We start from the raw sequence: 26,038 nt of genomic DNA, 5'->3' as shown, positions 1-26,038 counted from the left end.
ACAAATGGACTTTTCAGAATCCTTGGGTGGCACCGTAGTCGGAAACCAATTCTGGTTATCGCTTCTCGGCCTTTTGGCTAATATCAAGTGTAGTATCTGTTCTTATCAGTTTAATATCTGATACGTCCCCTATCTGGGGACCATATATTAAATGGATTTTTAGAACAGGGAGATGGAAAAAGAGCTTGCTCTGTCCACTCCACGCATTGACCTGGTATTGCAGTATCTCCAGGACCGGTGCACCCCTTCTTTAATGCAGTTTCTAAAATCAGAAAGAATTGAATTCAATGCTTTTTGTTCATTTTGCTTGTTTGTCGGATTTTGGGATGGACTCTTTGGCTTTGCTTTTCTTCTCCTCATTGGATTTTTCATGTTAAAAGTTGCAGAAGCCAGATGACAAGCTCATTTTGGTTCAACTTCAGCAACTGTGCATTGCATTGCCATGTAATGTAATGTAATGCAATGCTATCTATCTAGCTCTCCCTCTATACTTCCTTTTGGATAAACAGACATATTAGGCAAGCATTTTGGAGCTTTCACCTAAATAACTACAGGTGGTGAGATAAGCTGCACAATATAATTGACCTTTCAGTATATTGTTGCACACACACCATCTATTTAGCAAATGCCCTTGTTATCAACAGCAGCCTTTTAAACTCACCTGAGCTAACAGGTATGTGAGCTGGTTACTCTGCTGCGCTTAAAATTTCTTTTTTGGTTTGCTACAATGCCTTTTCTGAAACGTTGTCTCCCTCTGCTGGAACACTGACTTCTTTCATTTAATGCCTGCAGACTATAAAAGAGAAACCAACCCAAAAAGTTTGGTTGATTAGTCTGTGGCATTCTTTTAAACTGTTGCTTATGGCGGTCTCTGTGAGCTTCTCAGTGACATTCAGCCATCCAGGTATCCCGCCTGCAGTAGACGGAATGTGGCAATGGAACGCTGGCTGCGCGTGTCATAATAGGCTCTGAGCCTTTATATACCTGCGCACAGCAGCAGCCACCTTCAGTCTGCTGCTGGACAGCCAGCAGCAGCAGCAGCAGGAGAGGTAATTAATCAGCAACCCTCCTGCTAAGGGTAGACAGCTGCTCGTTCCACCCCCCCCCCCGCCTTAATTGGTTCTCCTCCCTTCCAACGGTGTTGAGGCGGGTGGGAACAGCCGGGGGTTGAGGGTACTGTGCTAAAAGAGGTGGAGTTATGCAGATCTAAAATGCGTGGATTGCAGCAGCAGCAAGCCGAAAAGTGCAGGCATGTGAGGGATCTAGAGGTTGACAGCATGTCTTCTTAACGGGAGTCCAGGTGGCCATCTCCACAAATGGACTTTTCAGAATCCTTGGGTGGCACCGTAGTCGGAAACCAATTCTGGTTATCGCTTCTCGGCCTTTTGGCTAAGATCAAGTGTAGTATCTGTTCTTATCAGTTTAATATCTGATACGTCCCCTATCTGGGGACCATATATTAAATGGATTTTTAGAACAGGGAGATGGAAAAAGAGCTTGCTCTGTCCACTCCACGCATTGACCTGGTATTGCAGTATCTCCAGGACCGGTGCACCCCTTCTTTAATGCAGTTTCTAAAATCAGAAAGAATTGAATTCAATGCTTTTTGTTCATTTTGCTTGTTTGTCGGATTTTGGGATGGACTCTTTGGCTTTGCTTTTCTTCTCCTCATTGGATTTTTCATGTTAAAAGTTGCAGAAGCCAGATGACAAGCTCATTTTGGTTCAACTTCAGCAACTGTGCATTGCATTGCCATGTAATGTAATGTAATGCAATGCTATCTATCTAGCTCTCCCTCTATACTTCCTTTTGGATAAACAGACATATTAGGCAAGCATTTTGGAGCTTTCACCTAAATAACTACAGGTGGTGAGATAAGCTGCACAATATAATTGACCTTTCAGTATATTGTTGCACACACACCATCTATTTAGCAAATGCCCTTGTTATCAACAGCAGCCTTTTAAACTCACCTGAGCTAACAGGTATGTGAGCTGGTTACTCTGCTGCGCTTAAAATTTCTTTTTTGGTTTGCTACAATGCCTTTTCTGAAACGTTGTCTCCCTCTGCTGGAACACTGACTTCTTTCATTTAATGCCTGCAGACTATAAAAGAGAAACCAACCCAAAAAGTTTGGTTGATTAGTCTGTGGCATTCTTTTAAACTGTTGCTTATGGCGGTCTCTGTGAGCTTCTCAGTGACATTCAGCCATCCAGGTATCCCGCCTGCAGTAGACGGAATGTGGCAATGGAACGCTGGCTGCGCGTGTCATAATAGGCTCTGAGCCTTTATATACCTGCGCACAGCAGCAGCCACCTTCAGTCTGCTGCTGGACAGCCAGCAGCAGCAGCAGCAGGAGAGGTAATTAATCAGCAACCCTCCTGCTAAGGGTAGACAGCTGCTCGTTCCACCCCCCCCCCCGCCTTAATTGGTTCTCCTCCCTTCCAACGGTGTTGAGGCGGGTGGGAACAGCCGGGGGTTGAGGGTACTGTGCTAAAAGAGGTGGAGTTATGCAGATCTAAAACGCGTGGATTGCAGCAGCAGCAAGCCGAAAAGTGCAGGCATGTGAGGGATCTAGAGGTTGACAGCATGTCTTCTTAACGGGAGTCCAGGTGGCCATCTCCACAAATGGACTTTTCAGAATCCTTGGGTGGCACCGTAGTCGGAAACCAATTCTGGTTATCGCTTCTCGGCCTTTTGGCTAAGATCAAGTGTAGTATCTGTTCTTATCAGTTTAATATCTGATACGTCCCCTATCTGGGGACCATATATTAAATGGATTTTTAGAACAGGGAGATGGAAAAAGAGCTTGCTCTGTCCACTCCACGCATTGACCTGGTATTGCAGTATCTCCAGGACCGGTGCACCCCTTCTTTAATGCAGTTTCTAAAATCAGAAAGAATTGAATTCAATGCTTTTTGTTCATTTTGCTTGTTTGTCGGATTTTGGGATGGACTCTTTGGCTTTGCTTTTCTTCTCCTCATTGGATTTTTCATGTTAAAAGTTGCAGAAGCCAGATGACAAGCTCATTTTGGTTCAACTTCAGCAACTGTGCATTGCATTGCCATGTAATGTAATGTAATGCAATGCTATCTATCTAGCTCTCCCTCTATACTTCCTTTTGGATAAACAAACATATTAGGCAAGCATTTTGGAGCTTTCACCTAAATAACTACAGGTGGTGAGATAAGCTGCACAATATAATTGACCTTTCAGTATATTGTTGCACACACACCATCTATTTAGCAAATGCCCTTGTTATCAACAGCAGCCTTTTAAACTCACCTGAGCTAACAGGTATGTGAGCTGGTTACTCTGCTGCGCTTAAAATTTCTTTTTTGGTTTGCTACAATGCCTTTTCTGAAACGTTGTCTCCCTCTGCTGGAACACTGACTTCTTTCATTTAATGCCTGCAGACTATAAAAGAGAAACCAACCCAAAAAGTTTGGTTGATTAGTCTGTGGCATTCTTTTAAACTGTTGCTTATGGCGGTCTCTGTGAGCTTCTCAGTGACATTCAGCCATCCAGGTATCCCGCCTGCAGTAGACGGAATGTGGCAATGGAACGCTGGCTGCGCGTGTCATAATAGGCTCTGAGCCTTTATATACCTGCGCACAGCAGCAGCCACCTTCAGTCTGCTGCTGGACAGCCAGCAGCAGCAGGAGAGGTAATTAATCAGCAACCCTCCTGCTAAGGGTAGACAGCTGCTCGTTCCACCCCCCCCCCGCCTGAATTGGTTCTCCTCCCTTCCAACGGTGTTGAGGCGGGTGGGAACAGCAGGGGGTTGAGGGTACTGTGCTAAAAGAGGTGGAGTTATGCAGATCTAAAACGCGTGGATTGCAGCAGCAGCAAGCCGAAAAGTGCAGGCATGTGAGGGATCTAGAGGTTGACAGCATGTCTTCTTAACGGGAGTCCAGGTGGCCATCTCCACAAATGGACTTTTCAGAATCCTTGGGTGGCACCGTAGTCGGAAACCAATTCTGGTTATCGCTTCTCGGCCTTTTGGCTAAGATCAAGTGTAGTATCTGTTCTTATCAGTTTAATATCTGATACGTCCCCTATCTGGGGACCATATATTAAATGGATTTTTAGAACAGGGAGATGGAAAAAGAGCTTGCTCTGTCCACTCCACGCATTGACCTGGTATTGCAGTATCTCCAGGACCGGTGCACCCCTTCTTTAATGCAGTTTCTAAAATCAGAAAGAATTGAATTCAATGCTTTTTGTTCATTTTGCTTGTTTGTCGGATTTTGGGATGGACTCTTTGGCTTTGCTTTTCTTCTCCTCATTGGATTTTTCATGTTAAAAGTTGCAGAAGCCAGATGACAAGCTCATTTTGGTTCAACTTCAGCAACTGTGCATTGCATTGCCATGTAATGTAATGTAATGCAATGCTATCTATCTAGCTCTCCCTCTATGCTTCCTTTTGGATAAACAGACATATTAGGCAAGCATTTTGGAGCTTTCACCTAAATAACTACAGGTGGTGAGATAAGCTGCACAATATAATTGACCTTTCAGTATATTGTTGCACACACACCATCTATTTAGCAAATGCCCTTGTTATCAACAGCAGCCTTTTAAACTCACCTGAGCTAACAGGTATGTGAGCTGGTTACTCTGCTGCGCTTAAAATTTCTTTTTTGGTTTGCTACAATGCCTTTTCTGAAACGTTGTCTCCCTCTGCTGGAACACTGACTTCTTTCATTTAATGCCTGCAGACTATAAAAGAGAAACCAACCCAAAAAGTTTGGTTGATTAGTCTGTGGCATTCTTTTAAACTGTTGCTTATGGCGGTCTCTGTGAGCTTCTCAGTGACATTCAGCCATCCAGGTATCCCGCCTGCAGTAGACGGAATGTGGCAATGGAACGCTGGCTGCGCGTGTCATAATAGGCTCTGAGCCTTTATATACCTGCGCACAGCAGCAGCCACCTTCAGTCTGCTGCTGGACAGCCAGCAGCAGCAGCAGCAGGAGAGGTAATTAATCAGCAACCCTCCTGCTAAGGGTAGACAGCTGCTCGTTCCACCCCCCCCCCGCCTTAATTGGTTCTCCTCCCTTCCAACGGTGTTGAGGCGGGTGGGAACAGCCGGGGGTTGAGGGTACTGTGCTAAAAGAGGTGGAGTTATGCAGATCTAAAACGCGTGGATTGAAGCAGCAGCAAGCCGAAAAGTGCAGGCATGTGAGGGATCTAGAGGTTGACAGCATGTCTTCTTAACGGGAGTCCAGGTGGCCATCTCCACAAATGGACTTTTCAGAATCCTTGGGTGGCACCGTAGTCGGAAACCAATTCTGGTTATCGCTTCTCGGCCTTTTGGCTAAGATCAAGTGTAGTATCTGTTCTTATCAGTTTAATATCTGATACGTCCCCTATCTGGGGACCATATATTAAATGGATTTTTAGAACAGGGAGATGGAAAAAGAGCTTGCTCTGTCCACTCCACGCATTGACCTGGTATTGCAGTATCTCCAGGACCGGTGCACCCCTTCTTTAATGCAGTTTCTAAAATCAGAAAGAATTGAATTCAATGCTTTTTGTTCATTTTGCTTGTTTGTCGGATTTTGGGATGGACTCTTTGGCTTTGCTTTTCTTCTCCTCATTGGATTTTTCATGTTAAAAGTTGCAGAAGCCAGATGACAAGCTCATTTTGGTTCAACTTCAGCAACTGTGCATTGCATTGCCATGTAATGTAATATAATGCAATGCTATCTATCTAGCTCTCCCTCTATACTTCCTTTTGGATAAACAGACATATTAGGCAAGCATTTTGGAGCTTTCACCTAAATAACTACAGGTGGTGAGATAAGCTGCACAATATAATTGACCTTTCAGTATATTGTTGCACACACACCATCTATTTAGCAAATGCCCTTGTTATCAACAGCAGCCTTTTAAACTCACCTGAGCTAACAGGTATGTGAGCTGGTTACTCTGCTGCACTTAAAATTTCTTTTTTGGTTTGCTACAATGCCTTTTCTGAAACGTTGTCTCCCTCTGCTGGAACACTGACTTCTTTCATTTAATGCCTGCAGACTATAAAAGAGAAACCAACCCAAAAAGTTTGGTTGATTAGTCTGTGGCATTCTTTTAAACTGTTGCTTATGGCGGTCTCTGTGAGCTTCTCAGTGACATTCAGCCATCCAGGTATCCCGCCTGCAGTAGACGGAATGTGGCAATGGAACGCTGGCTGCGCGTGTCATAATAGGCTCTGAGCCTTTATATACCTGCGCACAGCAGCAGCCACCTTCAGTCTGCTGCTGGACAGCCAGCAGCAGCAGCAGGAGAGGTAATTAATCAGCAACCCTCCTGCTAAGGGTAGACAGCTGCTCGTTCCACCCCCCCCCCCGCCTTAATTGGTTCTCCTCCCTTCCAACGGTGTTGAGGCGGGTGGGAACAGCCGGGGGTTGAGGGTACTGTGCTAAAAGAGGTGGAGTTATGCAGATCTAAAACGCGTGGATTGCAGCAGCAGCAAGCCGAAAAGTGCAGACATGTGAGGGATCTAGAGGTTGACAGCATGTCTTCTTAACGGGAGTCCAGGTGGCCATCTCCACAACTGGACTTTTCAGAATCCTTGGGTGGCACCGTAGTCGGAAACCAATTCTGGTTATCGCTTCTCGGCCTTTTGGCTAAGATCAAGTGTAGTATCTGTTCTTATCAGTTTAATATCTGATACGTCCCCTATCTGGGGACCATATATTAAATGGATTTTTAGAACAGGGAGATGGAAAAAGAGCTTGCTCTGTCCACTCCACGCATTGACCTGGTATTGCAGTATCTCCAGGACCGGTGCACCCCTTCTTTAATGCAGTTTCTAAAATCAGAAAGAATTGAATTCAATGCTTTTTGTTCATTTTGCTTGTTTGTCGGATTTTGGGATGGACTCTTTGGCTTTGCTTTTCTTCTCCTCATTGGATTTTTCATGTTAAAAGTTGCAGAAGCCAGATGACAAGCTCATTTTGGTTCAACTTCAGCAACTGTGCATTGCATTGCCATGTAATGTAATGTAATGCAATGCTATCTATCTAGCTCTCCCTCTATACTTCCTTTTGGATAAACAGACATATTAGGCAAGCATTTTGGAGCTTTCACCTAAATAACTACAGGTGGTGAGATAAGCTGCACAATATAATTGACCTTTCAGTATATTGTTGCACACACACCATCTATTTAGCAAATGCCCTTGTTATCAACAGCAGCCTTTTAAACTCACCTGAGCTAACAGGTATGTGAGCTGGTTACTCTGCTGTGCTTAAAATTTCTTTTTTGGTTTGCTACAATGCCTTTTCTGAAACGTTGTCTCCCTCTGCTGGAACACTGACTTCTTTCATTTAATGCCTGCAGACTATAAAAGAGAAACCAACCCAAAAAGTTTGGTTGATTAGTCTGTGGCATTCTTTTAAACTCTTGCTTATGGCGGTCTCTGTGAGCTTCTCAGTGACATTCAGCCATCCAGGTATCCCGCCTGCAGTAGACGGAATGTGGCAATGGAACGCTGGCTGCGCGTGTCATAATAGGCTCTGAGCCTTTATATACCTGCGCACAGCAGCAGCCACCTTCAGTCTGCTGCTGGACAGCCAGCAGCAGCAGCAGCAGGAGAGGTAATTAATCAGCAACCCTCCTGCTAAGGGTAGACAGCTGCTCGTTCCACCCCCCCCCCCCGCCTTAATTGGTTCTCCTCCCTACCAACGGTGTTGAGGCGGGTGGGAACAGCCGGGGGTTGAGGGTACTGTGCTAAAAGAGGTGGAGTTATGCAGATCTAAAACGCGTGGATTGCAGCAGCAGCAAGCCGAAAAGTGCAGGCATGTGAGGGATCTAGAGGTTGACAGCATGTCTTCTTAACGGGAGTCCAGGTGGCCATCTCCACAAATGGACTTTTCAGAATCCTTGGGTGGCACCGTAGTCGGAAACCAATTCTGGTTATCGCTTCTCGGCCTTTTGGCTAAGATCAAGTGTAGTATCTGTTCTTATCAGTTTAATATCTGATACGTCCCCTATCTGGGGACCATATATTAAATGGATTTTTAGAACAGGGAGATGGAAAAAGAGCTTGCTCTGTCCACTCCACGCATTGACCTGGTATTGCAGTATCTCCAGGACCGGTGCACCCCTTCTTTAATGCAGTTTCTAAAATCAGAAAGAATTGAATTCAATGCTTTTTGTTCATTTTGCTTGTTTGTCGGATTTTGGGATGGACTCTTTGGCTTTGCTTTTCTTCTCCTCATTGGATTTTTCATGTTAAAAGTTGCAGAAGCCAGATGACAAGCTCATTTTGGTTCAACTTCAGCAACTGTGCATTGCATTGCCATGTAATGTAATGTAATGCAATGCTATCTATCTAGCTCTCCCTCTATACTTCCTTTTGGATAAACAGACATATTAGGCAAGCATTTTGGAGCTTTCACCTAAATAACTACAGGTGGTGAGATAAGCTGCACAATATAATTGACCTTTCAGTATATTGTTGCACACACACCATCTATTTAGCAAATGCCCTTGTTATCAACAGCAGCCTTTTAAACTCACCTGAGCTAACAGGTATGTGAGCTGGTTACTCTGCTGCGCTTAAAATTTATTTTTTGGTTTGCTACAATGCCTTTTCTGAAACGTTGTCTCCCTCTGCTGGAACACTGACTTCTTTCATTTAATGCCTGCAGACTATAAAAGAGAAACCAACCCAAAAAGTTTGGTTGATTAGTCTGTGGCATTCTTTTAAACTGTTGCTTATGGCGGTCTCTGTGAGCTTCTCAGTGACATTCAGCCATCCAGGTATCCCGCCTGCAGTAGACGGAATGTGGCAATGGAACGCTGGCTGCGCGTGTCATAATAGGCTCTGAGCCTTTATATACCTGCGCACAGCAGCAGCCACCTTCAGTCTGCTGCTGGACAGCCAGCAGCAGCAGCAGCAGGAGAGGTAATTAATCAGCAACCCTCCTGCTAAGGGTAGACAGCTGCTCGTTCCACCCCCCCCCGCCTTAATTGGTTCTCCTCCCTTCCAACGGTGTTGAGGCGGGTGGGAACAGCCGGGGGTTGAGGGTACTGTGCTGAAAGAGGTGGAGTTATGCAGATCTAAAACGCGTGGATTGCAGCAGCAGCAAGCCGAAAAGTGCAGGCATGTGAGGGATCTAGAGGTTGACAGCATGTCTTCTTAACGGGAGTCCAGGTGGCCATCTCCACAAATGGACTTTTCAGAATCCTTGGGTGGCACCGTAGTCGGAAACCAATTCTGGTTATCGCTTCTCGGCCTTTTGGCTAAGATCAAGTGTAGTATCTGTTCTTATCAGTTTAATATCTGATACGTCCCCTATCTGGGGACCATATATTAAATGGATTTTTAGAACAGGGAGATGGAAAAAGAGCTTGCTCTGTCCACTCCACGCATTGACCTGGTATTGCAGTATCTCCAGGACCGGTGCACCCCTTCTTTAATGCAGTTTCTAAAATCAGAAAGAATTGAATTCAATGCTTTTTGTTCATTTTGCTTGTTTGTCAGATTTTGGGATGGACTCTTTGGCTTTGCTTTTCTTCTCCTCATTGGATTTTTCATGTTAAAAGTTGCAGAAGCCAGATGACAAGCTCATTTTGGTTCAACTTCAGCAACTGTGCATTGCATTGCCATGTAATGTAATGTAATGCAATGCTATCTATCTAGCTCTCCCTCTATACTTCCTTTTGGATAAACAGACATATTAGGCAAGCATTTTGGAGCTTTCACCTAAATAACTACAGGTGGTGAGATAAGCTGCACAATATAATTGACCTTTCAGTATATTGTTGCACACACACCATCTATTTAGCAAATGCCCTTGTTATCAACAGCAGCCTTTTAAACTCACCTGAGCTAACAGGTATGTGAGCTGGTTACTCTGCTGCGCTTAAAATTTCTTTTTTGGTTTGCTACAATGCCTTTTCTGAAACGTTGTCTCCCTCTGCTGGAACACTGACTTCTTTCATTTAATGCCTGCAGACTATAAAAGATAAACCAACCCAAAAAGTTTGGTTGATTAGTCTGTGGCATTCTTTTAAACTGTTGCTTATGGCGGTCTCTGTGAGCTTCTCAGTGACATTCAGCCATCCAGGTATCCCGCCTGCAGTAGACGGAATGTGGCAATGGAACGCTGGCTGCGCGTGTCATAATAGGCTCTGAGCCTTTATATACCTGCGCACAGCAGCAGCCACCTTCAGTCTGCTGGACAGCCAGCAGCAGCAGCAGCAGGAGAGGTAATTAATCAGCAACCCTCCTGCTAAGGGTAGACAGCTGCTCGTTCCACCCCCCCCCCGCCTTAATTGGTTCTCCTCCCTTCCAACGGTGTTGAGGCAGGTGGGAACAGCCGGGGGTTGAGGGTACTGTGCTAAAAGAGGTGGAGTTATGCAGATCTAAAACGCGTGGATTGCAGCAGCAGCAAGCCGAAAAGTGCAGGCATGTGAGGGATCTAGAACTTGACAGCATGTCTTCTTAACGGGAGTCCAGGTGTCCATCTCCACAAATGGACTTTTCAGAATCCTTGGGTGGCACCGTAGTCGGAAACCAATTCTGGTTATCGCTTCTCGGCCTTTTGGCTAAGATCAAGTGTAGTATCTGTTCTTATCAGTTTAATATCTGATACGTCCCCTATCTGGGGACCATATATTAAATGGATTTTTAGAACAGGGAGATGGAAAAAGAGCTTGCTCTGTCCACTCCACGCATTGACCTGGTATTGCAGTATCTCCAGGACCGGTGCACCCCTTCTTTAATGCAGTTTCTAAAATCAGAAAGAATTGAATTCAATGCTTTTTGTTCATTTTGCTTGTTTGTCGGATTTTGGGATGGACTCTTTGGCTTTGCTTTTCTTCTCCTCATTGGATTTTTCATGTTAAAAGTTGCAGAAGCCAGATGACAAGCTCATTTTGGTTCAACTTCAGCAACTGTGCATTGCATTGCCATGTAATGTAATGTAATGCAATGCTATCTATCTAGCTCTCCCTCTATACTTCCTTTTGGATAAACAGACATATTAGGCAAGCATTTTGGAGCTTTCACCTAAATAACTACAGGTGGTGAGATAAGCTGCACAATATAATTGACCTTTCAGTATATTGTTGCACACACACCATCTATTTAGCAAATGCCCTTGTTATCAACAGCAGCCTTTTAAACTCACCTGAGCTAACAGGTATGTGAGCTGGTTACTCTGCTGCGCTTAAAATTTCTTTTTTGGTTTGCTACAATGCCTTTTCTGAAACATTGTCTCCCTCTGCTGGAACACTGACTTCTTTCATTTAATGCCTGCAGACTATAAAAGAGAAACCAACCCAAAAAGTTTGGTTGATTAGTCTGTGGCATTCTTTTAAACTGTTGCTTATGGCGGTCTCTGTGAGCTTCTCAGTGACATTCAGCCATCCAGGTATCCCGCCTGCAGTAGACGGAATGTGGCAATGGAACGCTGGCTGCGCGTGTCATAATAGGCTCTGAGCCTTTATATACCTGCGCACAGCAGCAGCCACCTTCAGTCTGCTGCTGGACAGCCAGCAGCAGCAGCAGCAGGAGAGGTAATTAATCAGCAACCCTCCTGCTAAGGGTAGACAGCTGCTCGTTCCACCCCCCCCCCCGCCTTAATTGGTTCTCCTCCCTTCCAACGGTGTTGAGGCGGGTGGGAACAGCCGGGGGTTGAGGGTACTGTGCTAAAAGAGGTGGAGTTATGCAGATCTAAAACGCGTGGATTGCAGCAGCAGCAAGCCGAAAAGTGCAGGCATGTGAGGGATCTAGAGGTTGACAGCATGTCTTCTTAACGGGAAACCAGGTGGCCATCTCCACAAATGGACTTTTCAGAATCCTTGGGTGGCACCGTAGTCGGAAACCAATTCTGGTTATCGCTTCTCGGCCTTTTGGCTAAGATCAAGTGTAGTATCTGTTCTTATCAGTTTAATATCTGATACGTCCCCTATCTGGGGACCATATATTAAATGGATTTTTAGAACAGGGAGATGGAAAAAGAGCTTGCTCTGTCCACTCCACGCATTGACCTGGTATTGCAGTATCTCCAGGACCGGTGCACCCCTTCTTTAATGCAGTTTCTAAAATCAGAAAGAATTGAATTCAATGCTTTTTGTTCATTTTGCTTGTTTGTCGGATTTTGGGATGGACTCTTTGGCTTTGCTTTTCTTCTCCTCATTGGATTTTTCATGTTAAAAGTTGCAGAAGCCAGATGACAAGCTCATTTTGGTTCAACTTCAGCAACTGTGCATTGCATTGCCATGTAATGTAATGTAATGCAATGCTATCTATCTAGCTCTCCCTCTATACTTCCTTTTGGATAAACAGACATATTAGGCAAGCATTTTGGAGCTTTCACCTAAATAACTACAGGTGGTGAGATAAGCTGCACAATATAATTGACCTTTCAGTATATTGTTGCACACACACCATCTATTTAGCAAATGCCCTTGTTATCAACAGCAGCCTTTTAAACTCACCTGAGCTAACAGGTATGTGAGCTGGTTACTCTGCTGCGCTTAAAATTTCTTTTTTGGTTTGCTACAATGCCTTTTCTGAAACGTTGTCTCCCTCTGCTGGAACACTGACTTCTTTCATTTAATGCCTGCAGACTATAAAAGAGAAACCAACCCAAAAAGTTTGGTTGATTAGTCTGTGGCATTCTTTTAAACTGTTGCTTATGGCGGTCTCTGTGAGCTTCTCAGTGACATTCAGCCATCCAGGTATCCCGCCTGCAGTAGACGGAATGTGGCAATGGAACGCTGGCTGCGCGTGTCATAATAGGCTCTGAGCCTTTATATACCTGCGCACAGCAGCAGCCACCTTCAGTCTGCTGCTGGACAGCCAGCAGCAGCAGCAGCAGGAGAGGTAATTAATCAGCAACCCTCCTGCTAAGGGTAGACAGCTGCTCGTTCCACCCCCCCCCCCGCCTTAATTGGTTCTCCTCCCTTCCAACGGTGTTGAGGCGGGTGGGAACAGCCGGGGGTTGAGGGTACTGTGCTAAAAGAGGTGGAGTTATGCAGATCTAAAACGCGTGGATTGCAGCAGCAGCAAGCCGAAAAGTGCAGGCATGTGAGGGATCTAGAGGTTGACAGCATGTCTTCTTAACGGGAGTCCAGGTGGCCATCTCCACAAATGGACTTTTCAGAATCCTTGGGTGGCACCGTAGTCGGAAACCAATTCTGGTTATCGCTTCTCGGCCTTTTGGCTAAGATCAAGTGTAGTATCTGTTCTTATCAGTTTAATATCTGATACGTCCCCTATCTGGGGACCATATATTAAATGGATTTTTAGAACAGGGAGATGGAAAAAGAGCTTGCTCTGTCCACTCCACGCATTGACCTGGTATTGCAGTATCTCCAGGACCGGTGCACCCCTTCTTTAATGCAGTTTCTAAAATCAGAAAGAATTGAATTCAATGCTTTTTGTTCATTTTGCTTGTTTGTCGGATTTTGGGATGGACTCTTTGGCTTTGCTTTTCTTCTCCTCATTGGATTTTTCATGTTAAAAGTTGCAGAAGCCAGATGACAAGCTCATTTTGGTTCAACTTCAGCAACTGTGCATTGCATTGCCATGTAATGTAATGTAATGCAATGCTATCTATCTAGCTCTCCCTCTATACTTCCTTTTGGATAAACAGACATATTAGGCAAGCATTTTGGAGCTTTCACCTAAATAACTACAGGTGGTGAGATAAGCTGCACAATATAATTGACCTTTCAGTATATTGTTGCACACACACCATCTATTTAGCAAATGCCCTTGTTATCAACAGCAGCCTTTTAAACTCACCTGAGCTAACAGGTATGTGAGCTGGTTACTCTGCTGCGCTTAAAATTTCTTTTTTGGTTTGCTACAATGCCTTTTCTGAAACGTTGTCTCCCTCTGCTGGAACACTGACTTCTTTCATTTAATGCCTGCAGACTATAAAAGAGAAACCAACCCAAAAAGTTTGGTTGATTAGTCTGTGGCATTCTTTTAAACTGTTGCTTATGGCGGTCTCTGTGAGCTTCTCAGTGACATTCAGCCATCCAGGTATCCCGCCTGCAGTAGACGGAATGTGGCAATGGAACGCTGGCTGCGCGTGTCATAATAGGCTCTGAGCCTTTATATACCTGCGCACAGCAGCAGCCACCTTCAGTCTGCTGCTGGACAGCCAGCAGCAGCAGCAGCAGGAGAGGTAATTAATCAGCAACCCTCCTGCTAAGGGTAGACAGCTGCTCGTTCCACCCCCCCCCCCCCGCCTTAATTGGTTCTCCTCCCTTCCAACGGTGTTGAGGCGGGTGGGAACAGCCGGGGGTTGAGGGTACTGTGCTAAAAGAGGTGGAGTTATGCAGATCTAAAACGCGTGGATTGCAGCAGCAGCAAGCCGAAAAGTGCAGGCATGTGAGGGATCTAGAGGTTGACAGCATGTCTTCTTAACGGGAGTCCAGGTGGCCATCTCCACAAATGGACTTTTCAGAATCCTTGGGTGGCACCGTAGTCGGAAACCAATTCTGGTTATCGCTTCTCGGCCTTTTGGCTAAGATCAAGTGTAGTATCTGTTCTTATCAGTTTAATATCTGATACGTCCCCTATCTGGGGACCATATATTAAATGGATTTTTAGAACAGGGAGATGGAAAAAGAGCTTGCTCTGTCCACTCCACGCATTGACCTGGTATTGCAGTATCTCCAGGACCGGTGCACCCCTTCTTTAATGCAGTTTCTAAAATCAGAAAGAATTGAATTCAATGCTTTTTGTTCATTTTGCTTGTTTGTCGGATTTTGGGATGGACTCTTTGGCTTTGCTTTTCTTCTCCTCATTGGATTTTTCATGTTAAAAGTTGCAGAAGCCAGATGACAAGCTCATTTTGGTTCAACTTCAGCAACTGTGCATTGCATTGCCATGTAATGTAATGTAATGCAATGCTATCTATCTAGCTCTCCCTCTATACTTCCTTTTGGATAAACAGACATATTAGGCAAGCATTTTGGAGCTTTCACCTAAATAACTACAGGTGGTGAGATAAGCTGCACAATATAATTGACCTTTCAGTATATTGTTGCACACACACCATCTATTTAGCAAATGCCCTTGTTATCAACAGCAGCCTTTTAAACTCACCTGAGCTAACAGGTATGTGAGCTGGTTACTCTGCTGCGCTTAAAATTTCTTTTTTGGTTTGCTACAATGCCTTTTCTGAAACGTTGTCTCCCTCTGCTGGAACACTGACTTCTTTCATTTAATGCCTGCAGACTATAAAAGAGAAACCAACCCAAAAAGTTTGGTTGATTAGTCTGTGGCATTCTTTTAAACTGTTGCTTATGGCGGTCTCTGTGAGCTTCTCAGTGACATTCAGCCATCCAGGTATCCCGCCTGCAGTAGACGGAATGTGGCAATGGAACGCTGGCTGCGCGTGTCATAATAGCCTCTGAGCCTTTCTATACCTGCGCACAGCAGCAGCCACCTTCAGTCTGCTGCTGGACAGCCAGCAGCAGCAGCAGCAGGAGAGGTAATTAATCAGCAACCCTCCTGCTAAGGGTAGACAGCTGCTCGTTCCACCCCCCCCCCGCCTTAATTGGTTCTCCTCCCTTCCAACGGTGTTGAGGCGGGTGGGAACAGCCGGGGGTTGAGGGTACTGTGCTAAAAGAGGTGGAGTTATGCAGATCTAAAACGCGTGGATTGCAGCAGCAGCAAGCCGAAAAGTGCAGGCATGTGAGGGATCTAGAGGTTGACAGCATGTCTTCTTAACGGGAGTCCAGGTGGCCATCTCCACAAATGGACTTTTCAGAATCCTTGGGTGGCACCGTAGTCGGAAACCAATTCTGGTTATCGCTTCTCGGCCTTTTGGCTAAGATCAAGTGTAGTATCTGTTCTTATCAGTTTAATATCTGATACGTCCCCTATCTGGGGACCATATATTAAATGGATTTTTAGAACAGGCAGATGGAAAAAGAGCTTGCTCTGTCCACTCCACGCATTGACCTGGTATTGCAGTATCTCCAGGACCGGTGCACCCCTTCTTTAATGCAGTTTCTAAAATCAGAAAGAATTGAATTCAATGCTTTTTGTTCATTTTGCTTGTTTGTCGGATTTTGGGATGGACTCTTTGGCTTTGCTTTTCTTCTCCTCATTGGATTTTTCATGTTAAAAGTTGCAGAAGCCAGATGACAAGCTCATTTTGGTTCAACTTCAGCAACTGTGCATTGCATTGCCATGTAATGTAATGTAATGCAATGCTATCTATCTAGCTCTCCCTCTATACTTCCTTTTGGATAAACAGACATATTAGGCAAGCATTTTGGAGCTTTCACCTAAATAACTACAGGTGGTGAGATAAGCTGCACAATATAATTGACCTTTCAGTATATTGTTGCACACACACCATCTATTTAGCAAATGCCCTTGTTATCAACAGCAGCCTTTTAAACTCACCTGAGCTAACAGGTATGTGAGCTGGTTACTCTGCTGCGCTTAAAATTTCTTTTTTGGTTTGCTACAATGCCTTTTCTGAAACGTTGTCTCCCTCTGCTGGAACACTGACTTCTTTCATTTAATGCCTGCAGACTATAAAAGAGAAACCAACCCAAAAAGTTTGGTTGATTAGTCTGTGGCATTCTTTTAAACTGTTGCTTATGGCGGTCTCTGTGAGCTTCTCAGTGACATTCAGCCATCCAGGTATCCCGCCTGCAGTAGACGGAATGTGGCAATGGAACGCTGGCTGCGCGTGTCATAATAGGCTCTGAGCCTTTATATACCTGCGCACAGCAGCAGCCACCTTCAGTCTGCTGCTGGACAGCCAGCAGCAGCAGCAGCAGGAGAGGTAATTAATCAGCAACCCTCCTGCTAAGGGTAGACAGCTGCTCGTTCCACCCCCCCCCCCCGCCTTAATTGGTTCTCCTCCCTTCCAACGGTGTTGAGGCGGGTGGGAACAGCCGGGGGTTGAGGGTACTGTGCTAAAAGAGGTGGAGTTATGCAGATCTAAAACGCGTGGATTGCAGCAGCAGCAAGCCGAAAAGTGCAGGCATGTGAGGGATCTAGAGGTTGACAGCATGTCTTCTTAACGGGAGTCCAGGTGGCCATCTCCACAAATGGACTTTTCAGAATCCTTGGGTGGCACCGTAGTCGGAAACCAATTCTGGTTATCGCTTCTCGGCCTTTTGGCTAAGATCAAGTGTAGTATCTGTTCTTATCAGTTTAATATCTGATACGTCCCCTATCTGGGGACCATATATTAAATGGATTTTTAGAACAGGGAGATGGAAAAAGAGCTTGCTCTGTCCACTCCACGCATTGACCTGGTATTGCAGTATCTCCAGGACCGGTGCACCCCTTCTTTAATGCAGTTTCTAAAATCAGAAAGAATTGAATTCAATGCTTTTTGTTCATTTTGCTTGTTTGTCGGATTTTGGGATGGACTCTTTGGCTTTGCTTTTCTTCTCCTCATTGGATTTTTCATGTTAAAAGTTGCAGAAGCCAGATGACAAGCTCATTTTGGTTCAACTTCAGCAACTGTGCATTGCATTGCCATGTAATGTAATGTAATGCAATGCTATCTATCTAGCTCTCCCTCTATACTTCCTTTTGGATAAACAGACATATTAGGCAAGCATTTTGGAGCTTTCACCTAAATAACTACAGGTGGTGAGATAAGCTGCACAATATAATTGACCTTTCAGTATATTGTTGCACACACACCATCTATTTAGCAAATGCCCTTGTTATCAACAGCAGCCTTTTAAACTCACCTGAGCTAACAGGTATGTGAGCTGGTTACTCTGCTGCGCTTAAAATTTCTTTTTTGGTTTGCTACAATGCCTTTTCTGAAACGTTGTCTCCCTCTGCTGGAACACTGACTTCTTTCATTTAATGCCTGCAGACTATAAAAGAGAAACCAACCCAAAAAGTTTGGTTGATTAGTCTGTGGCATTCTTTTAAACTGTTGCTTATGGCGGTCTCTGTGAGCTTCTCAGTGACATTCAGCCATCCAGGTATCCCGCCTGCAGTAGACGGAATGTGGCAATGGAACGCTGGCTGCGCGTGTCATAATAGCCTCTGAGCCTTTATATACCTGCGCACAGCAGCAGCCACCTTCAGTCTGCTGCTGGACAGCCAGCAGCAGCAGCAGCAGGAGAGGTAATTAATCAGCAACCCTCCTGCTAAGGGTAGACAGCTGCTCGTTCCACCCCCCCCCCCGCCTTAATTGGTTCTCCTCCCTTCCAACGGTGTTGAGGCGGGTGGGAACAGCCGGGGGTTGAGGGTACTGTGCTAAAAGAGGTGGAGTTATGCAGATCTAAAACGCGTGGATTGCAGCAGCAGCAAGCCGAAAAGTGCAGGCATGTGAGGGATCTAGAGGTTGACAGCATGTCTTCTTAACGGGAGTCCAGGTGGCCATCTCCACAAATGGACTTTTCAGAATCCTTGGGTGGCACCGTAGTCGGAAACCAATTCTGGTTATCGCTTCTCGGCCTTTTGGCTAAGATCAAGTGTAGTATCTGTTCTTATCAGTTTAATATCTGATACGTCCCCTATCTGGGGACCATATATTAAATGGATTTTTAGAACAGGCAGATGGAAAAAGAGCTTGCTCTGTCCACTCCACGCATTGACCTGGTATTGCAGTATCTCCAGGACCGGTGCACCCCTTCTTTAATGCAGTTTTTAAAATCAGAAAGAATTGAATTCAATGCTTTTTGTTCATTTTGCTTGTTTGTCGGATTTTGGGATGGACTCTTTGGCTTTGCTTTTCTTCTCCTCATTGGATTTTTCATGTTAAAAGTTGCAGAAGCCAGATGACAAGCTCATTTTGGTTCAACTTCAGCAACTGTGCATTGCATTGCCATGTAATGTAATGTAATGCAATGCTATCTATCTAGCTCTCCCTCTATACTTCCTTTTGGATAAACAGACATATTAGGCAAGCATTTTGGAGCTTTCACCTAAATAACTACAGGTGGTGAGATAAGCTGCACAATATAATTGACCTTTCAGTATATTGTTGCACACACACCATCTATTTAGCAAATGCCCTTGTTATCAACAGCAGCCTTTTAAACTCACCTGAGCTAACAGGTATGTGAGCTGGTTACTCTGCTGCGCTTAAAATTTCTTTTTTGGTTTGCTACAATGCCTTTTCTGAAACGTTGTCTCCCTCTGCTGGAACACTGACTTCTTTCATTTAATGCCTGCAGACTATAAAAGAGAAACCAACCCAAAAAGTTTGGTTGATTAGTCTGTGGCATTCTTTTAAACTGTTGCTTATGGCGGTCTCTATGAGCTTCTCAGTGACATTCAGCCATCCAGGTATCCCGCCTGCAGTAGACGGAATGTGGCAATGGAACGCTGGCTGCGCGTGTCATAATGGGCTCTGAGCCTTTATATACCTGCGCACAGCAGCAGCCACCTTCAGTCTGCTGCTGGACAGCCAGCAGCAGCAGCAGCAGGAGAGGTAATTAATCAGCAACCCTCCTGCTAAGGGTAGACAGCTGCTCGTTCCACCCCCCCCCCCCCCGCCTTAATTGGTTCTCCTCCCTTCCAACGGTGTTGAGGCGGGTGGGAACAGCCGGGGGTTGAGGGTACTGTGCTAAAAGAGGTGGAGTTATGCAGATCTAAAACGCGTGGATTGCAGCAGCAGCAAGCCGAAAAGTGCAGGCATGTGAGGGATCTAGAGGTTGACAGCATGTCTTCTTAACGGGAGTCCAGGTGGCCATCTCCACAAATGGACTTTTCAGAATCCTTGGGTGGCACCGTAGTCGGAAACCAATTCTGGTTATCGCTTCTCGGCCTTTTGGCTAAGATCAAGTGTAGTATCTGTTCTTATCAGTTTAATATCTGATACGTCCCCTATCTGGGGACCATATATTAAATGGATTTTTAGAACAGGGAGATGGAAAAAGAGCTTGCTCTGTCCACTCCACGCATTGACCTGGTATTGCAGTATCTCCAGGACCGGTGCACCCCTTCTTTAATGCAGTTTCTAAAATCAGAAAGAATTGAATTCAATGCTTTTTGTTCATTTTGCTTGTTTGTCGGATTTTGGGATGGACTCTTTGGCTTTGCTTTTCTTCTCCTCATTGGATTTTTCATGTTAAAAGTTGCAGAAGCCAGATGACAAGCTCATTTTGGTTCAACTTCAGCAACTGTGCATTGCATTGCCATGTAATGTAATGTAATGCAATGCTATCTATCTAGCTCTCCCTCTATACTTCCTTTTGGATAAACAGACATATTAGGCAAGCATTTTGGAGCTTTCACCTAAATAACTACAGGTGGTGAGATAAGCTGCACAATATAATTGACCTTTCAGTATATTGTTGCACACACACCATCTATTTAGCAAATGCCCTTGTTATCAACAGCAGCCTTTTAAACTCACCTGAGCTAACAGGTATGTGAGCTGGTTACTCTGCTGCGCTTAAAATTTCTTGTTTGGTTTGCTACAATGCCTTTTCTGAAACGTTGTCTCCCTCTGCTGGAACACTGACTTCTTTCATTTAATGCCTGCAGACTATGAAAGAGAAACCAACCCAAAAAGTTTGGTTGATTAGTCTGTGGCATTCTTTTAAACTGTTGCTTATGGCGGTCTCTGTGAGCTTCTCAGTGACATTCAGCCATCCAGGTATCCCGCCTGCAGTAGACAGAATGTGGCAATGGAACGCTGGCTGCGCGTGTCATAATAGGCTCTGAGCCTTTATATACCTGCGCACAGCAGCAGCCACCTTCAGTCTGCTGCTGGACAGCCAGCAGCAGCAGCAGCAGGAGAGGTAATTAATCAGCAACCCTCCTGCTAAGGGTAGACAGCTGCTCGTTCCACCCCCCCCCCGCCTTAATTGGTTCTCCTCCCTTCCAACGGTGTTGAGGCGGGTGGGAACAGCCGGGGGTTGAGGGTACTGTGCTAAAAGAGGTGGAGTTATGCAGATCTAAAACGCGTGGATTGCAGCAGCAGCAAGCCGAAAAGTGCAGGCATGTGAGGGATCTAGAGGTTGACAGCATGTCTTCTTAACGGGAGTCCAGGTGGCCATCTCCACAAATGGACTTTTCAGAATCCTTGGGTGGCACCGTAGTCGGAAACCAATTCTGGTTATCGCTTCTCGGCCTTTTGGCTAAGATACCACATCTTGCCAGAAGGATTCTAAGCCAATCGTGCCCTTGGCCTTGAGGCATCGGCGGTGTAAAAGCCGTCTTAAGCCTCATGCTGCTTTAGGGGGCAGATACGCAAAGAAACCAAGAAGGCGATCGACCCTATCTACCTTTTGAAGATGGCATCAGCAGTAGCGGCCGCAGTGCGCTATGCCAGAGCTGGTGACCTTCGCATCAAGAACTCTTTCAAGATCGAAGTGGACGATGCATCCAAGGAGAAGATGACCTTGAAGTTTTTCGTGAGGAGAGTGCTGCTGGAGATCCTAGGAGTAAAGAGGGAAGACATCCTGGCCCTTCAAGATCGCCCCGGTTCCTTCACTTTGACTCTGGAGTCGGAGTATGCGTGCCAGAACCTCTTCCGCCAGATTCACCTGCACCTTTCAGATGAGGATCTTAAAGGACTCACCTTTGTCATCCTTTACTCCGGTGGAGAGAAGCCGCTCGTGGTTCAGATGAGCAACCCTCATGTTCCCTTAGTTAATATTATTTGCTTTCTTCAAAACTATTTCCCAGAACTGCGGTATTCCCACAAGGTCATGAATGAGGAAAACCTCTGGACGGGAAAGCATAAATTTTTTGTTAAATTTTGTGAAGATCCAAATGGCATTGGTGGTCAGCGTCATCCTCCGTCAAGTTTCCTGATCGGTAGGGAGCGGGGGCGCCTCTTCTACCCGGACATGCCCCTCTTCTGCCGGAAATGCATGTGTTTCGGTCACACTTATGAGAACTGCAAGGAGGAGGTGGCAATCTGTAAGAAGTGCTACAAGCATGGACATGCCACAATGGACTGTACCAATGAGATGGTGTGCAACATCTGCCGGGTCCCAGGTCACTCCTTCCGGGAGTGTCCTTTGAAGAAAAAGGCGGAAACCTATGCTGAAACGCTGGCAAAGCAACCTGCCCGTGTGCCTCCATCTGCTCCCGGGGGGCAGAGGCAACCCTCTGCTGTTCCTGCTCCTGCGGGTGCGTCTACAGCGCGGGGGCAGTCTTCTAGCTCTCCAGTACCTGCTCCACAGACCAAGCCTGCTAGTACATCAGGTGGTACGTCTGCACCTGCTGCACAGAGGAAGCCAACCAACCCTCCTGCTCCTGCTGCTAAGGGGGGTCCCACCGGTGTTCCTGTATCTACTGTGCGAACACAACCCCCTGTAGGCGGGTCCACAAGCACTTCAGTGCCTGCTGCACAGGGAAAACCTGCCAGTTCTCCTATTCCTGCTGCGCATAAGCCCACGTCTATGCAGAAACCTCCAGCTGAGAAACCTGTCCGTCCTGAGAGGAGGGAAGCTTCATCTAAGGACTGGGCTGCTGATTCTGATCCGGGTGATATGGTGGTGGAGGGGAGTCCCTCTGCTGAAATCGGGACATTTAGCTCGGAGGAAGAAGCAATGGAGCTGGAAACTCGTAGGAAAAGGAAAACAGATGATAGGTCTGATGAGAATGTGGCCAGGGAGACTTCCAAGAAGTGTCCATTAAAACCAAGTCTTCTGCAATACAAGCCAATGGCTCCCGCTGCCCCTCCTGAGGAGCCAAGGCCTTCAGACCCTATAAACATTTCTTTTTCGGACTCAGAAGTGCAGAGCCCGTTAACATCGGTGGGCTTTATGTCTGATTCTGACAGTAGTGTGACCTGAACTATCCTATCATGACCTCATCAATTAAAGTAGCCTCGCTCAATGTGAGGAGTATAAGGGGCTCTACAAGAAGGGCTGCTTTGTTTTCCTACCTGTCAACAGTGGACTGTGATGTCTTTTGTTTGCAAGAATGTAACATTGACTTTGATATGAATTATGCAGATTTAAGAAAAGATTGACCTCATGGGCCCTCTATCTGGTCCGGAGATAATGAAAATCGTTCCTCTGGCATTGGAGTGCTGTTTAGGTCGCATGACTTTAAAATCAACTCTTTTGTGGACATTTCTTCTGGACGTGCTCTTTTCTTAAATATTAGTTTTAAAGGTGTGGACTTTAGACTTTTGAACATTTATGCTTCTCCGGTGAAGGAAGAGAGACATCAGTTGTTTGAAGATGTGCAATATTACCTACCTGGTTCATCGCCTCTGATGTTCTGTGGGGATTTCAATTGTGTCTTGCCTGGTGAAGGGAGAAGCGGGAGTTCCACCGTTCCTAAAAAAGACAAAACAGAGAAACAACTAAAGGATTTGTTAACTGATTTTTTTCTTAGAGACTCCTGGAAAGAGATCCGTAGTAATGATCCCGGTTATACTTGGGAGAACTCTTCTTCTAAATCTCGTATTGATTTTATTTTCATGTCCCAATATGTGAATGTCAAATCTGTTGTCTTAATCCCAAACATTTTTTCAGATCATAAGATGTTGCTATCAGAGTTAGAATTACCTGGGCTTGTCAAGGCAAGAGGAGTTTGGAGGCTAAATACAACATTGTTACAAGATCCTAAGGTAAGAACAGATTTTAAAGCGTTTTTTAATTATTTAAGAACAAAACAACAAAAATTTTTAACTCTGCTAGAATGGTGGGAATACAGCAAGATGAAGATAAAAAGTTTTTTTATCAAGGTCAGCATAGCCAATGCAAGAGAAAAGTCCGCTTGGCATAAAAGGCTTATTACTAAATTGCAGACCTGTTATCAACTAAGAGATGTGGGACTTGAAATGGACGATTTAATTGAAGCAACAAAAAAAGAAATTAAAAAGAGTATAGAGTCGAAGGGTAAGGAAATAATTTATAACTCAAAAATTGAAGTGATGGAGAAAAATGAAAAGTGCTCAAGATTTTTTTTTAAAAAAGTAGTTGCTGCTAAGGAAATGATAACAGAATTAGAGGGTGAAACTACAACTGAAGGTATGCTCAACCAAGCTCACCAGTTTTATCAGCAGCTTTTTAATGAGAAAACTATAGACCAGTCTTTTACTGAAGATGCCCTTAATTCATTAAAAAATAGTCTGAGCCGCGAAGACCAAGAATTGTTATGCACTGAAGTCACCTTGTCGGAAGTAGATGCTGCTATCAAAAGTTTTTCCTATGGGAAAACCCCTGGTTCTGACGGTTTGCCTGTTGAATTTTATCGTGAATTTTGGAATTTTTTAAAACCCGACTTGTTTTTAGTAATCAAAGAAGCTTTTAAGTGTGATATCCTGCCTATATCTTGGAGAAGTGGTCTGGTCTCCCTGATTTTTAAAAAAGGAGCCAAATCCCATCTGGCAAACTGGAGACCAATCACACTGTTGAATGTTGATTACAAGTTGATGTCCAAAATTTTAGTGAACCGTTTTAAAAAAGTTTTATCCAAAGTTATTTATGAAGACCAGGTATGTGGGGTGCCAGGAAGAGGAGTTGCGGAGCATCTCAATACCATCCGCGATGTCATATGGTACCAGCAATCCAGGAAGCAAGACTTAGCAATTTTATCGTTGGATTTTCAAAAGGCTTTTGATCGTGTCTCTCATTGTTTTTTATGGTTGGTTTTAAAAAAAATGGGCTTCCCTGAAATTTTTATCAAGCAAGTGGCACTTTTATATAAGAACTCTTTTAGTAAAATTTTAATCAATGGATTTTTGTCTAATGAAGTGTTTTTGCATTCAGGTGTGAAGCAAGGCTGCCCTTTGTCCCCAGTGCTATTTATATGTGCAATAGAGCCTCTTTTATCTATGCTACGAGAGGATAAAGTGATTAAAGGTGTCCCTATCCCTGGAGGACATGGAAGAGATGTGAAGGTAATGGGCTACATGGATGATATTACTATTTTTTGTTCATCACCTGCCGCTCTCAGGAGAGCTATAAGAACGACCAATTTTTTTTGTGAAGCCTCAGGTTTTAAGTTAAACATTGAGAAATGTGATTGTTTTGTCCGTGGCAATTGGGCGGATGTGTCCATCCCTGATCTCCCGATGCAGTCAGAGAAGATTAAAATTCTGGGCGTGATTTTTGATCGACAGAATGATGGAATGAAGAGCTGGGATGGAGTAAGGGACAAAATACAAAAGAAGATTGACTTTTGGAAATTAAGAAAATTAACAATCGAAGGTAAAGTTTTAATTATTAAGGCCCTTCTGCTTCCTGTCATGTTATATCTCAGTTATGTTTATCCCCCAAGTGACCTTACAGCGAGAAGATTACAGAGAATGCTGTTTGAATTTGTGTGGAACTCTAAGTTCGAAAAGGTGAAGAGAGAAACAATGTACAAGATGCACCACCTTGGTGGTAAGGATGTTCCCAACGTCAAACTGTTTTTATACTCCAAGTTTTTTAGCCTCTGTTTTAAATATATGTTTGCTTCAAGCCCTTGGGCACATTTTTTAAGATATGCAGCTGGCCACATTTTTAGGAGGCGAAAGTGGATATCCATTTCTTTAACAAGCCCAGTGTTGTTATCACCTCCACAACAATATGCCATCCTGGAGAAAGTTATCAGATTATATGGCCTAGATTCTTTTGAGATGGAGACATTGAAGAATGCAAGGAAGCTGCTGCAGCAATTAAAAAAGAAAGAAACTTTGACGCCCATAAGCCATTATTCATATAGCAGAGTCACTAAAATATGGAATTTAACAAATGCACCTTACCTGATGAATCAACATAAAGACTTAGCTTGGATGATTGTGCAGGAATGTTTACCGACTCGTGATTTCCAGTATAAAAGAAGACTGAGCACTATACAAACCTGCCCGAGGCATCAGTGCAATAATGATGAGACTACTATGCACCTTATTTGGAATTGTGATTTTGCACAGCAAGTGTGGAAAGACTGTGGTGAGCTTTTAAAATTTTTATCTGGTCTTAATTTTTTAAGCCATGAAGTGGTTTTATATGGGATTTTACCAAACATGACGAAAGAAAAAGAGAGAGTTTTATGGTGCACTTTGAGTTGTGTTAAAAGTGCTCTATGGAAGACCAGAAACATATTGTTGTTTAAAAGAGACTATATAGAAGTCAAGGATTGTATAAGACTGGCATTAAGTGAAATTTA

General features: G+C 44.6%; 16 non-coding genes across 16 annotated transcripts; all 16 read left to right on the top strand.

Moving 5' to 3' along the window:
- Nucleotides 1-57: 57 nt before the first annotated feature.
- Nucleotides 58-248, top strand: LOC141185432 (U2 spliceosomal RNA). Its single transcript, XR_012260095.1, has one exon. It is a non-coding gene; the product is annotated as a U2 spliceosomal RNA (small nuclear RNA).
- Nucleotides 249-1,369: 1,121 nt separating this feature from the next.
- Nucleotides 1,370-1,560, top strand: LOC141189433 (U2 spliceosomal RNA). Its single transcript, XR_012263492.1, has one exon. It is a non-coding gene; the product is annotated as a U2 spliceosomal RNA (small nuclear RNA).
- A 1,121-nt stretch (nucleotides 1,561-2,681) lies between these two features.
- Nucleotides 2,682-2,872, top strand: LOC141189432 (U2 spliceosomal RNA). The gene has a single exon (XR_012263491.1). It is a non-coding gene; the product is annotated as a U2 spliceosomal RNA (small nuclear RNA).
- A 1,114-nt stretch (nucleotides 2,873-3,986) lies between these two features.
- LOC141189431 (U2 spliceosomal RNA) lies at nucleotides 3,987-4,177 on the top strand. The gene has a single exon (XR_012263490.1). It is a non-coding gene; the product is annotated as a U2 spliceosomal RNA (small nuclear RNA).
- A 1,120-nt stretch (nucleotides 4,178-5,297) lies between these two features.
- LOC141189430 (U2 spliceosomal RNA) lies at nucleotides 5,298-5,488 on the top strand. The gene has a single exon (XR_012263489.1). It is a non-coding gene; the product is annotated as a U2 spliceosomal RNA (small nuclear RNA).
- Nucleotides 5,489-6,606: 1,118 nt separating this feature from the next.
- On the top strand, nucleotides 6,607-6,797 carry LOC141189428 (U2 spliceosomal RNA). Its single transcript, XR_012263487.1, has one exon. It is a non-coding gene; the product is annotated as a U2 spliceosomal RNA (small nuclear RNA).
- Nucleotides 6,798-7,919: 1,122 nt separating this feature from the next.
- LOC141189427 (U2 spliceosomal RNA) lies at nucleotides 7,920-8,110 on the top strand. The gene has a single exon (XR_012263486.1). It is a non-coding gene; the product is annotated as a U2 spliceosomal RNA (small nuclear RNA).
- Nucleotides 8,111-9,229: 1,119 nt separating this feature from the next.
- Nucleotides 9,230-9,420, top strand: LOC141189425 (U2 spliceosomal RNA). The gene has a single exon (XR_012263485.1). It is a non-coding gene; the product is annotated as a U2 spliceosomal RNA (small nuclear RNA).
- Nucleotides 9,421-10,537: 1,117 nt separating this feature from the next.
- LOC141189424 (U2 spliceosomal RNA) lies at nucleotides 10,538-10,728 on the top strand. Its single transcript, XR_012263484.1, has one exon. It is a non-coding gene; the product is annotated as a U2 spliceosomal RNA (small nuclear RNA).
- A 1,121-nt stretch (nucleotides 10,729-11,849) lies between these two features.
- Nucleotides 11,850-12,040, top strand: LOC141189423 (U2 spliceosomal RNA). Its single transcript, XR_012263483.1, has one exon. It is a non-coding gene; the product is annotated as a U2 spliceosomal RNA (small nuclear RNA).
- A 1,121-nt stretch (nucleotides 12,041-13,161) lies between these two features.
- Nucleotides 13,162-13,352, top strand: LOC141189422 (U2 spliceosomal RNA). Its single transcript, XR_012263482.1, has one exon. It is a non-coding gene; the product is annotated as a U2 spliceosomal RNA (small nuclear RNA).
- A 1,123-nt stretch (nucleotides 13,353-14,475) lies between these two features.
- On the top strand, nucleotides 14,476-14,666 carry LOC141189421 (U2 spliceosomal RNA). Its single transcript, XR_012263481.1, has one exon. It is a non-coding gene; the product is annotated as a U2 spliceosomal RNA (small nuclear RNA).
- Nucleotides 14,667-15,786: 1,120 nt separating this feature from the next.
- Nucleotides 15,787-15,977, top strand: LOC141185175 (U2 spliceosomal RNA). The gene has a single exon (XR_012259862.1). It is a non-coding gene; the product is annotated as a U2 spliceosomal RNA (small nuclear RNA).
- Nucleotides 15,978-17,099: 1,122 nt separating this feature from the next.
- LOC141189420 (U2 spliceosomal RNA) lies at nucleotides 17,100-17,290 on the top strand. The gene has a single exon (XR_012263480.1). It is a non-coding gene; the product is annotated as a U2 spliceosomal RNA (small nuclear RNA).
- A 1,121-nt stretch (nucleotides 17,291-18,411) lies between these two features.
- On the top strand, nucleotides 18,412-18,602 carry LOC141185174 (U2 spliceosomal RNA). Its single transcript, XR_012259861.1, has one exon. It is a non-coding gene; the product is annotated as a U2 spliceosomal RNA (small nuclear RNA).
- A 1,124-nt stretch (nucleotides 18,603-19,726) lies between these two features.
- LOC141189419 (U2 spliceosomal RNA) lies at nucleotides 19,727-19,917 on the top strand. The gene has a single exon (XR_012263479.1). It is a non-coding gene; the product is annotated as a U2 spliceosomal RNA (small nuclear RNA).
- The last annotated feature ends 6,121 nt before the right edge of the window (nucleotides 19,918-26,038 follow it).

Source organism: Phyllobates terribilis, unplaced genomic scaffold (assembly GCF_046119375.1).
Source record: "Phyllobates terribilis strain yellow unplaced genomic scaffold, ASM4611937v1 Scaffold_40__1_contigs__length_11209783, whole genome shotgun sequence".
NCBI lineage: Eukaryota > Metazoa > Chordata > Amphibia > Anura > Dendrobatidae > Phyllobates > Phyllobates terribilis.
Note: the sequence above shows the minus strand (reverse complement) of the source record. Positions and strands in the feature narration are given on the sequence as shown.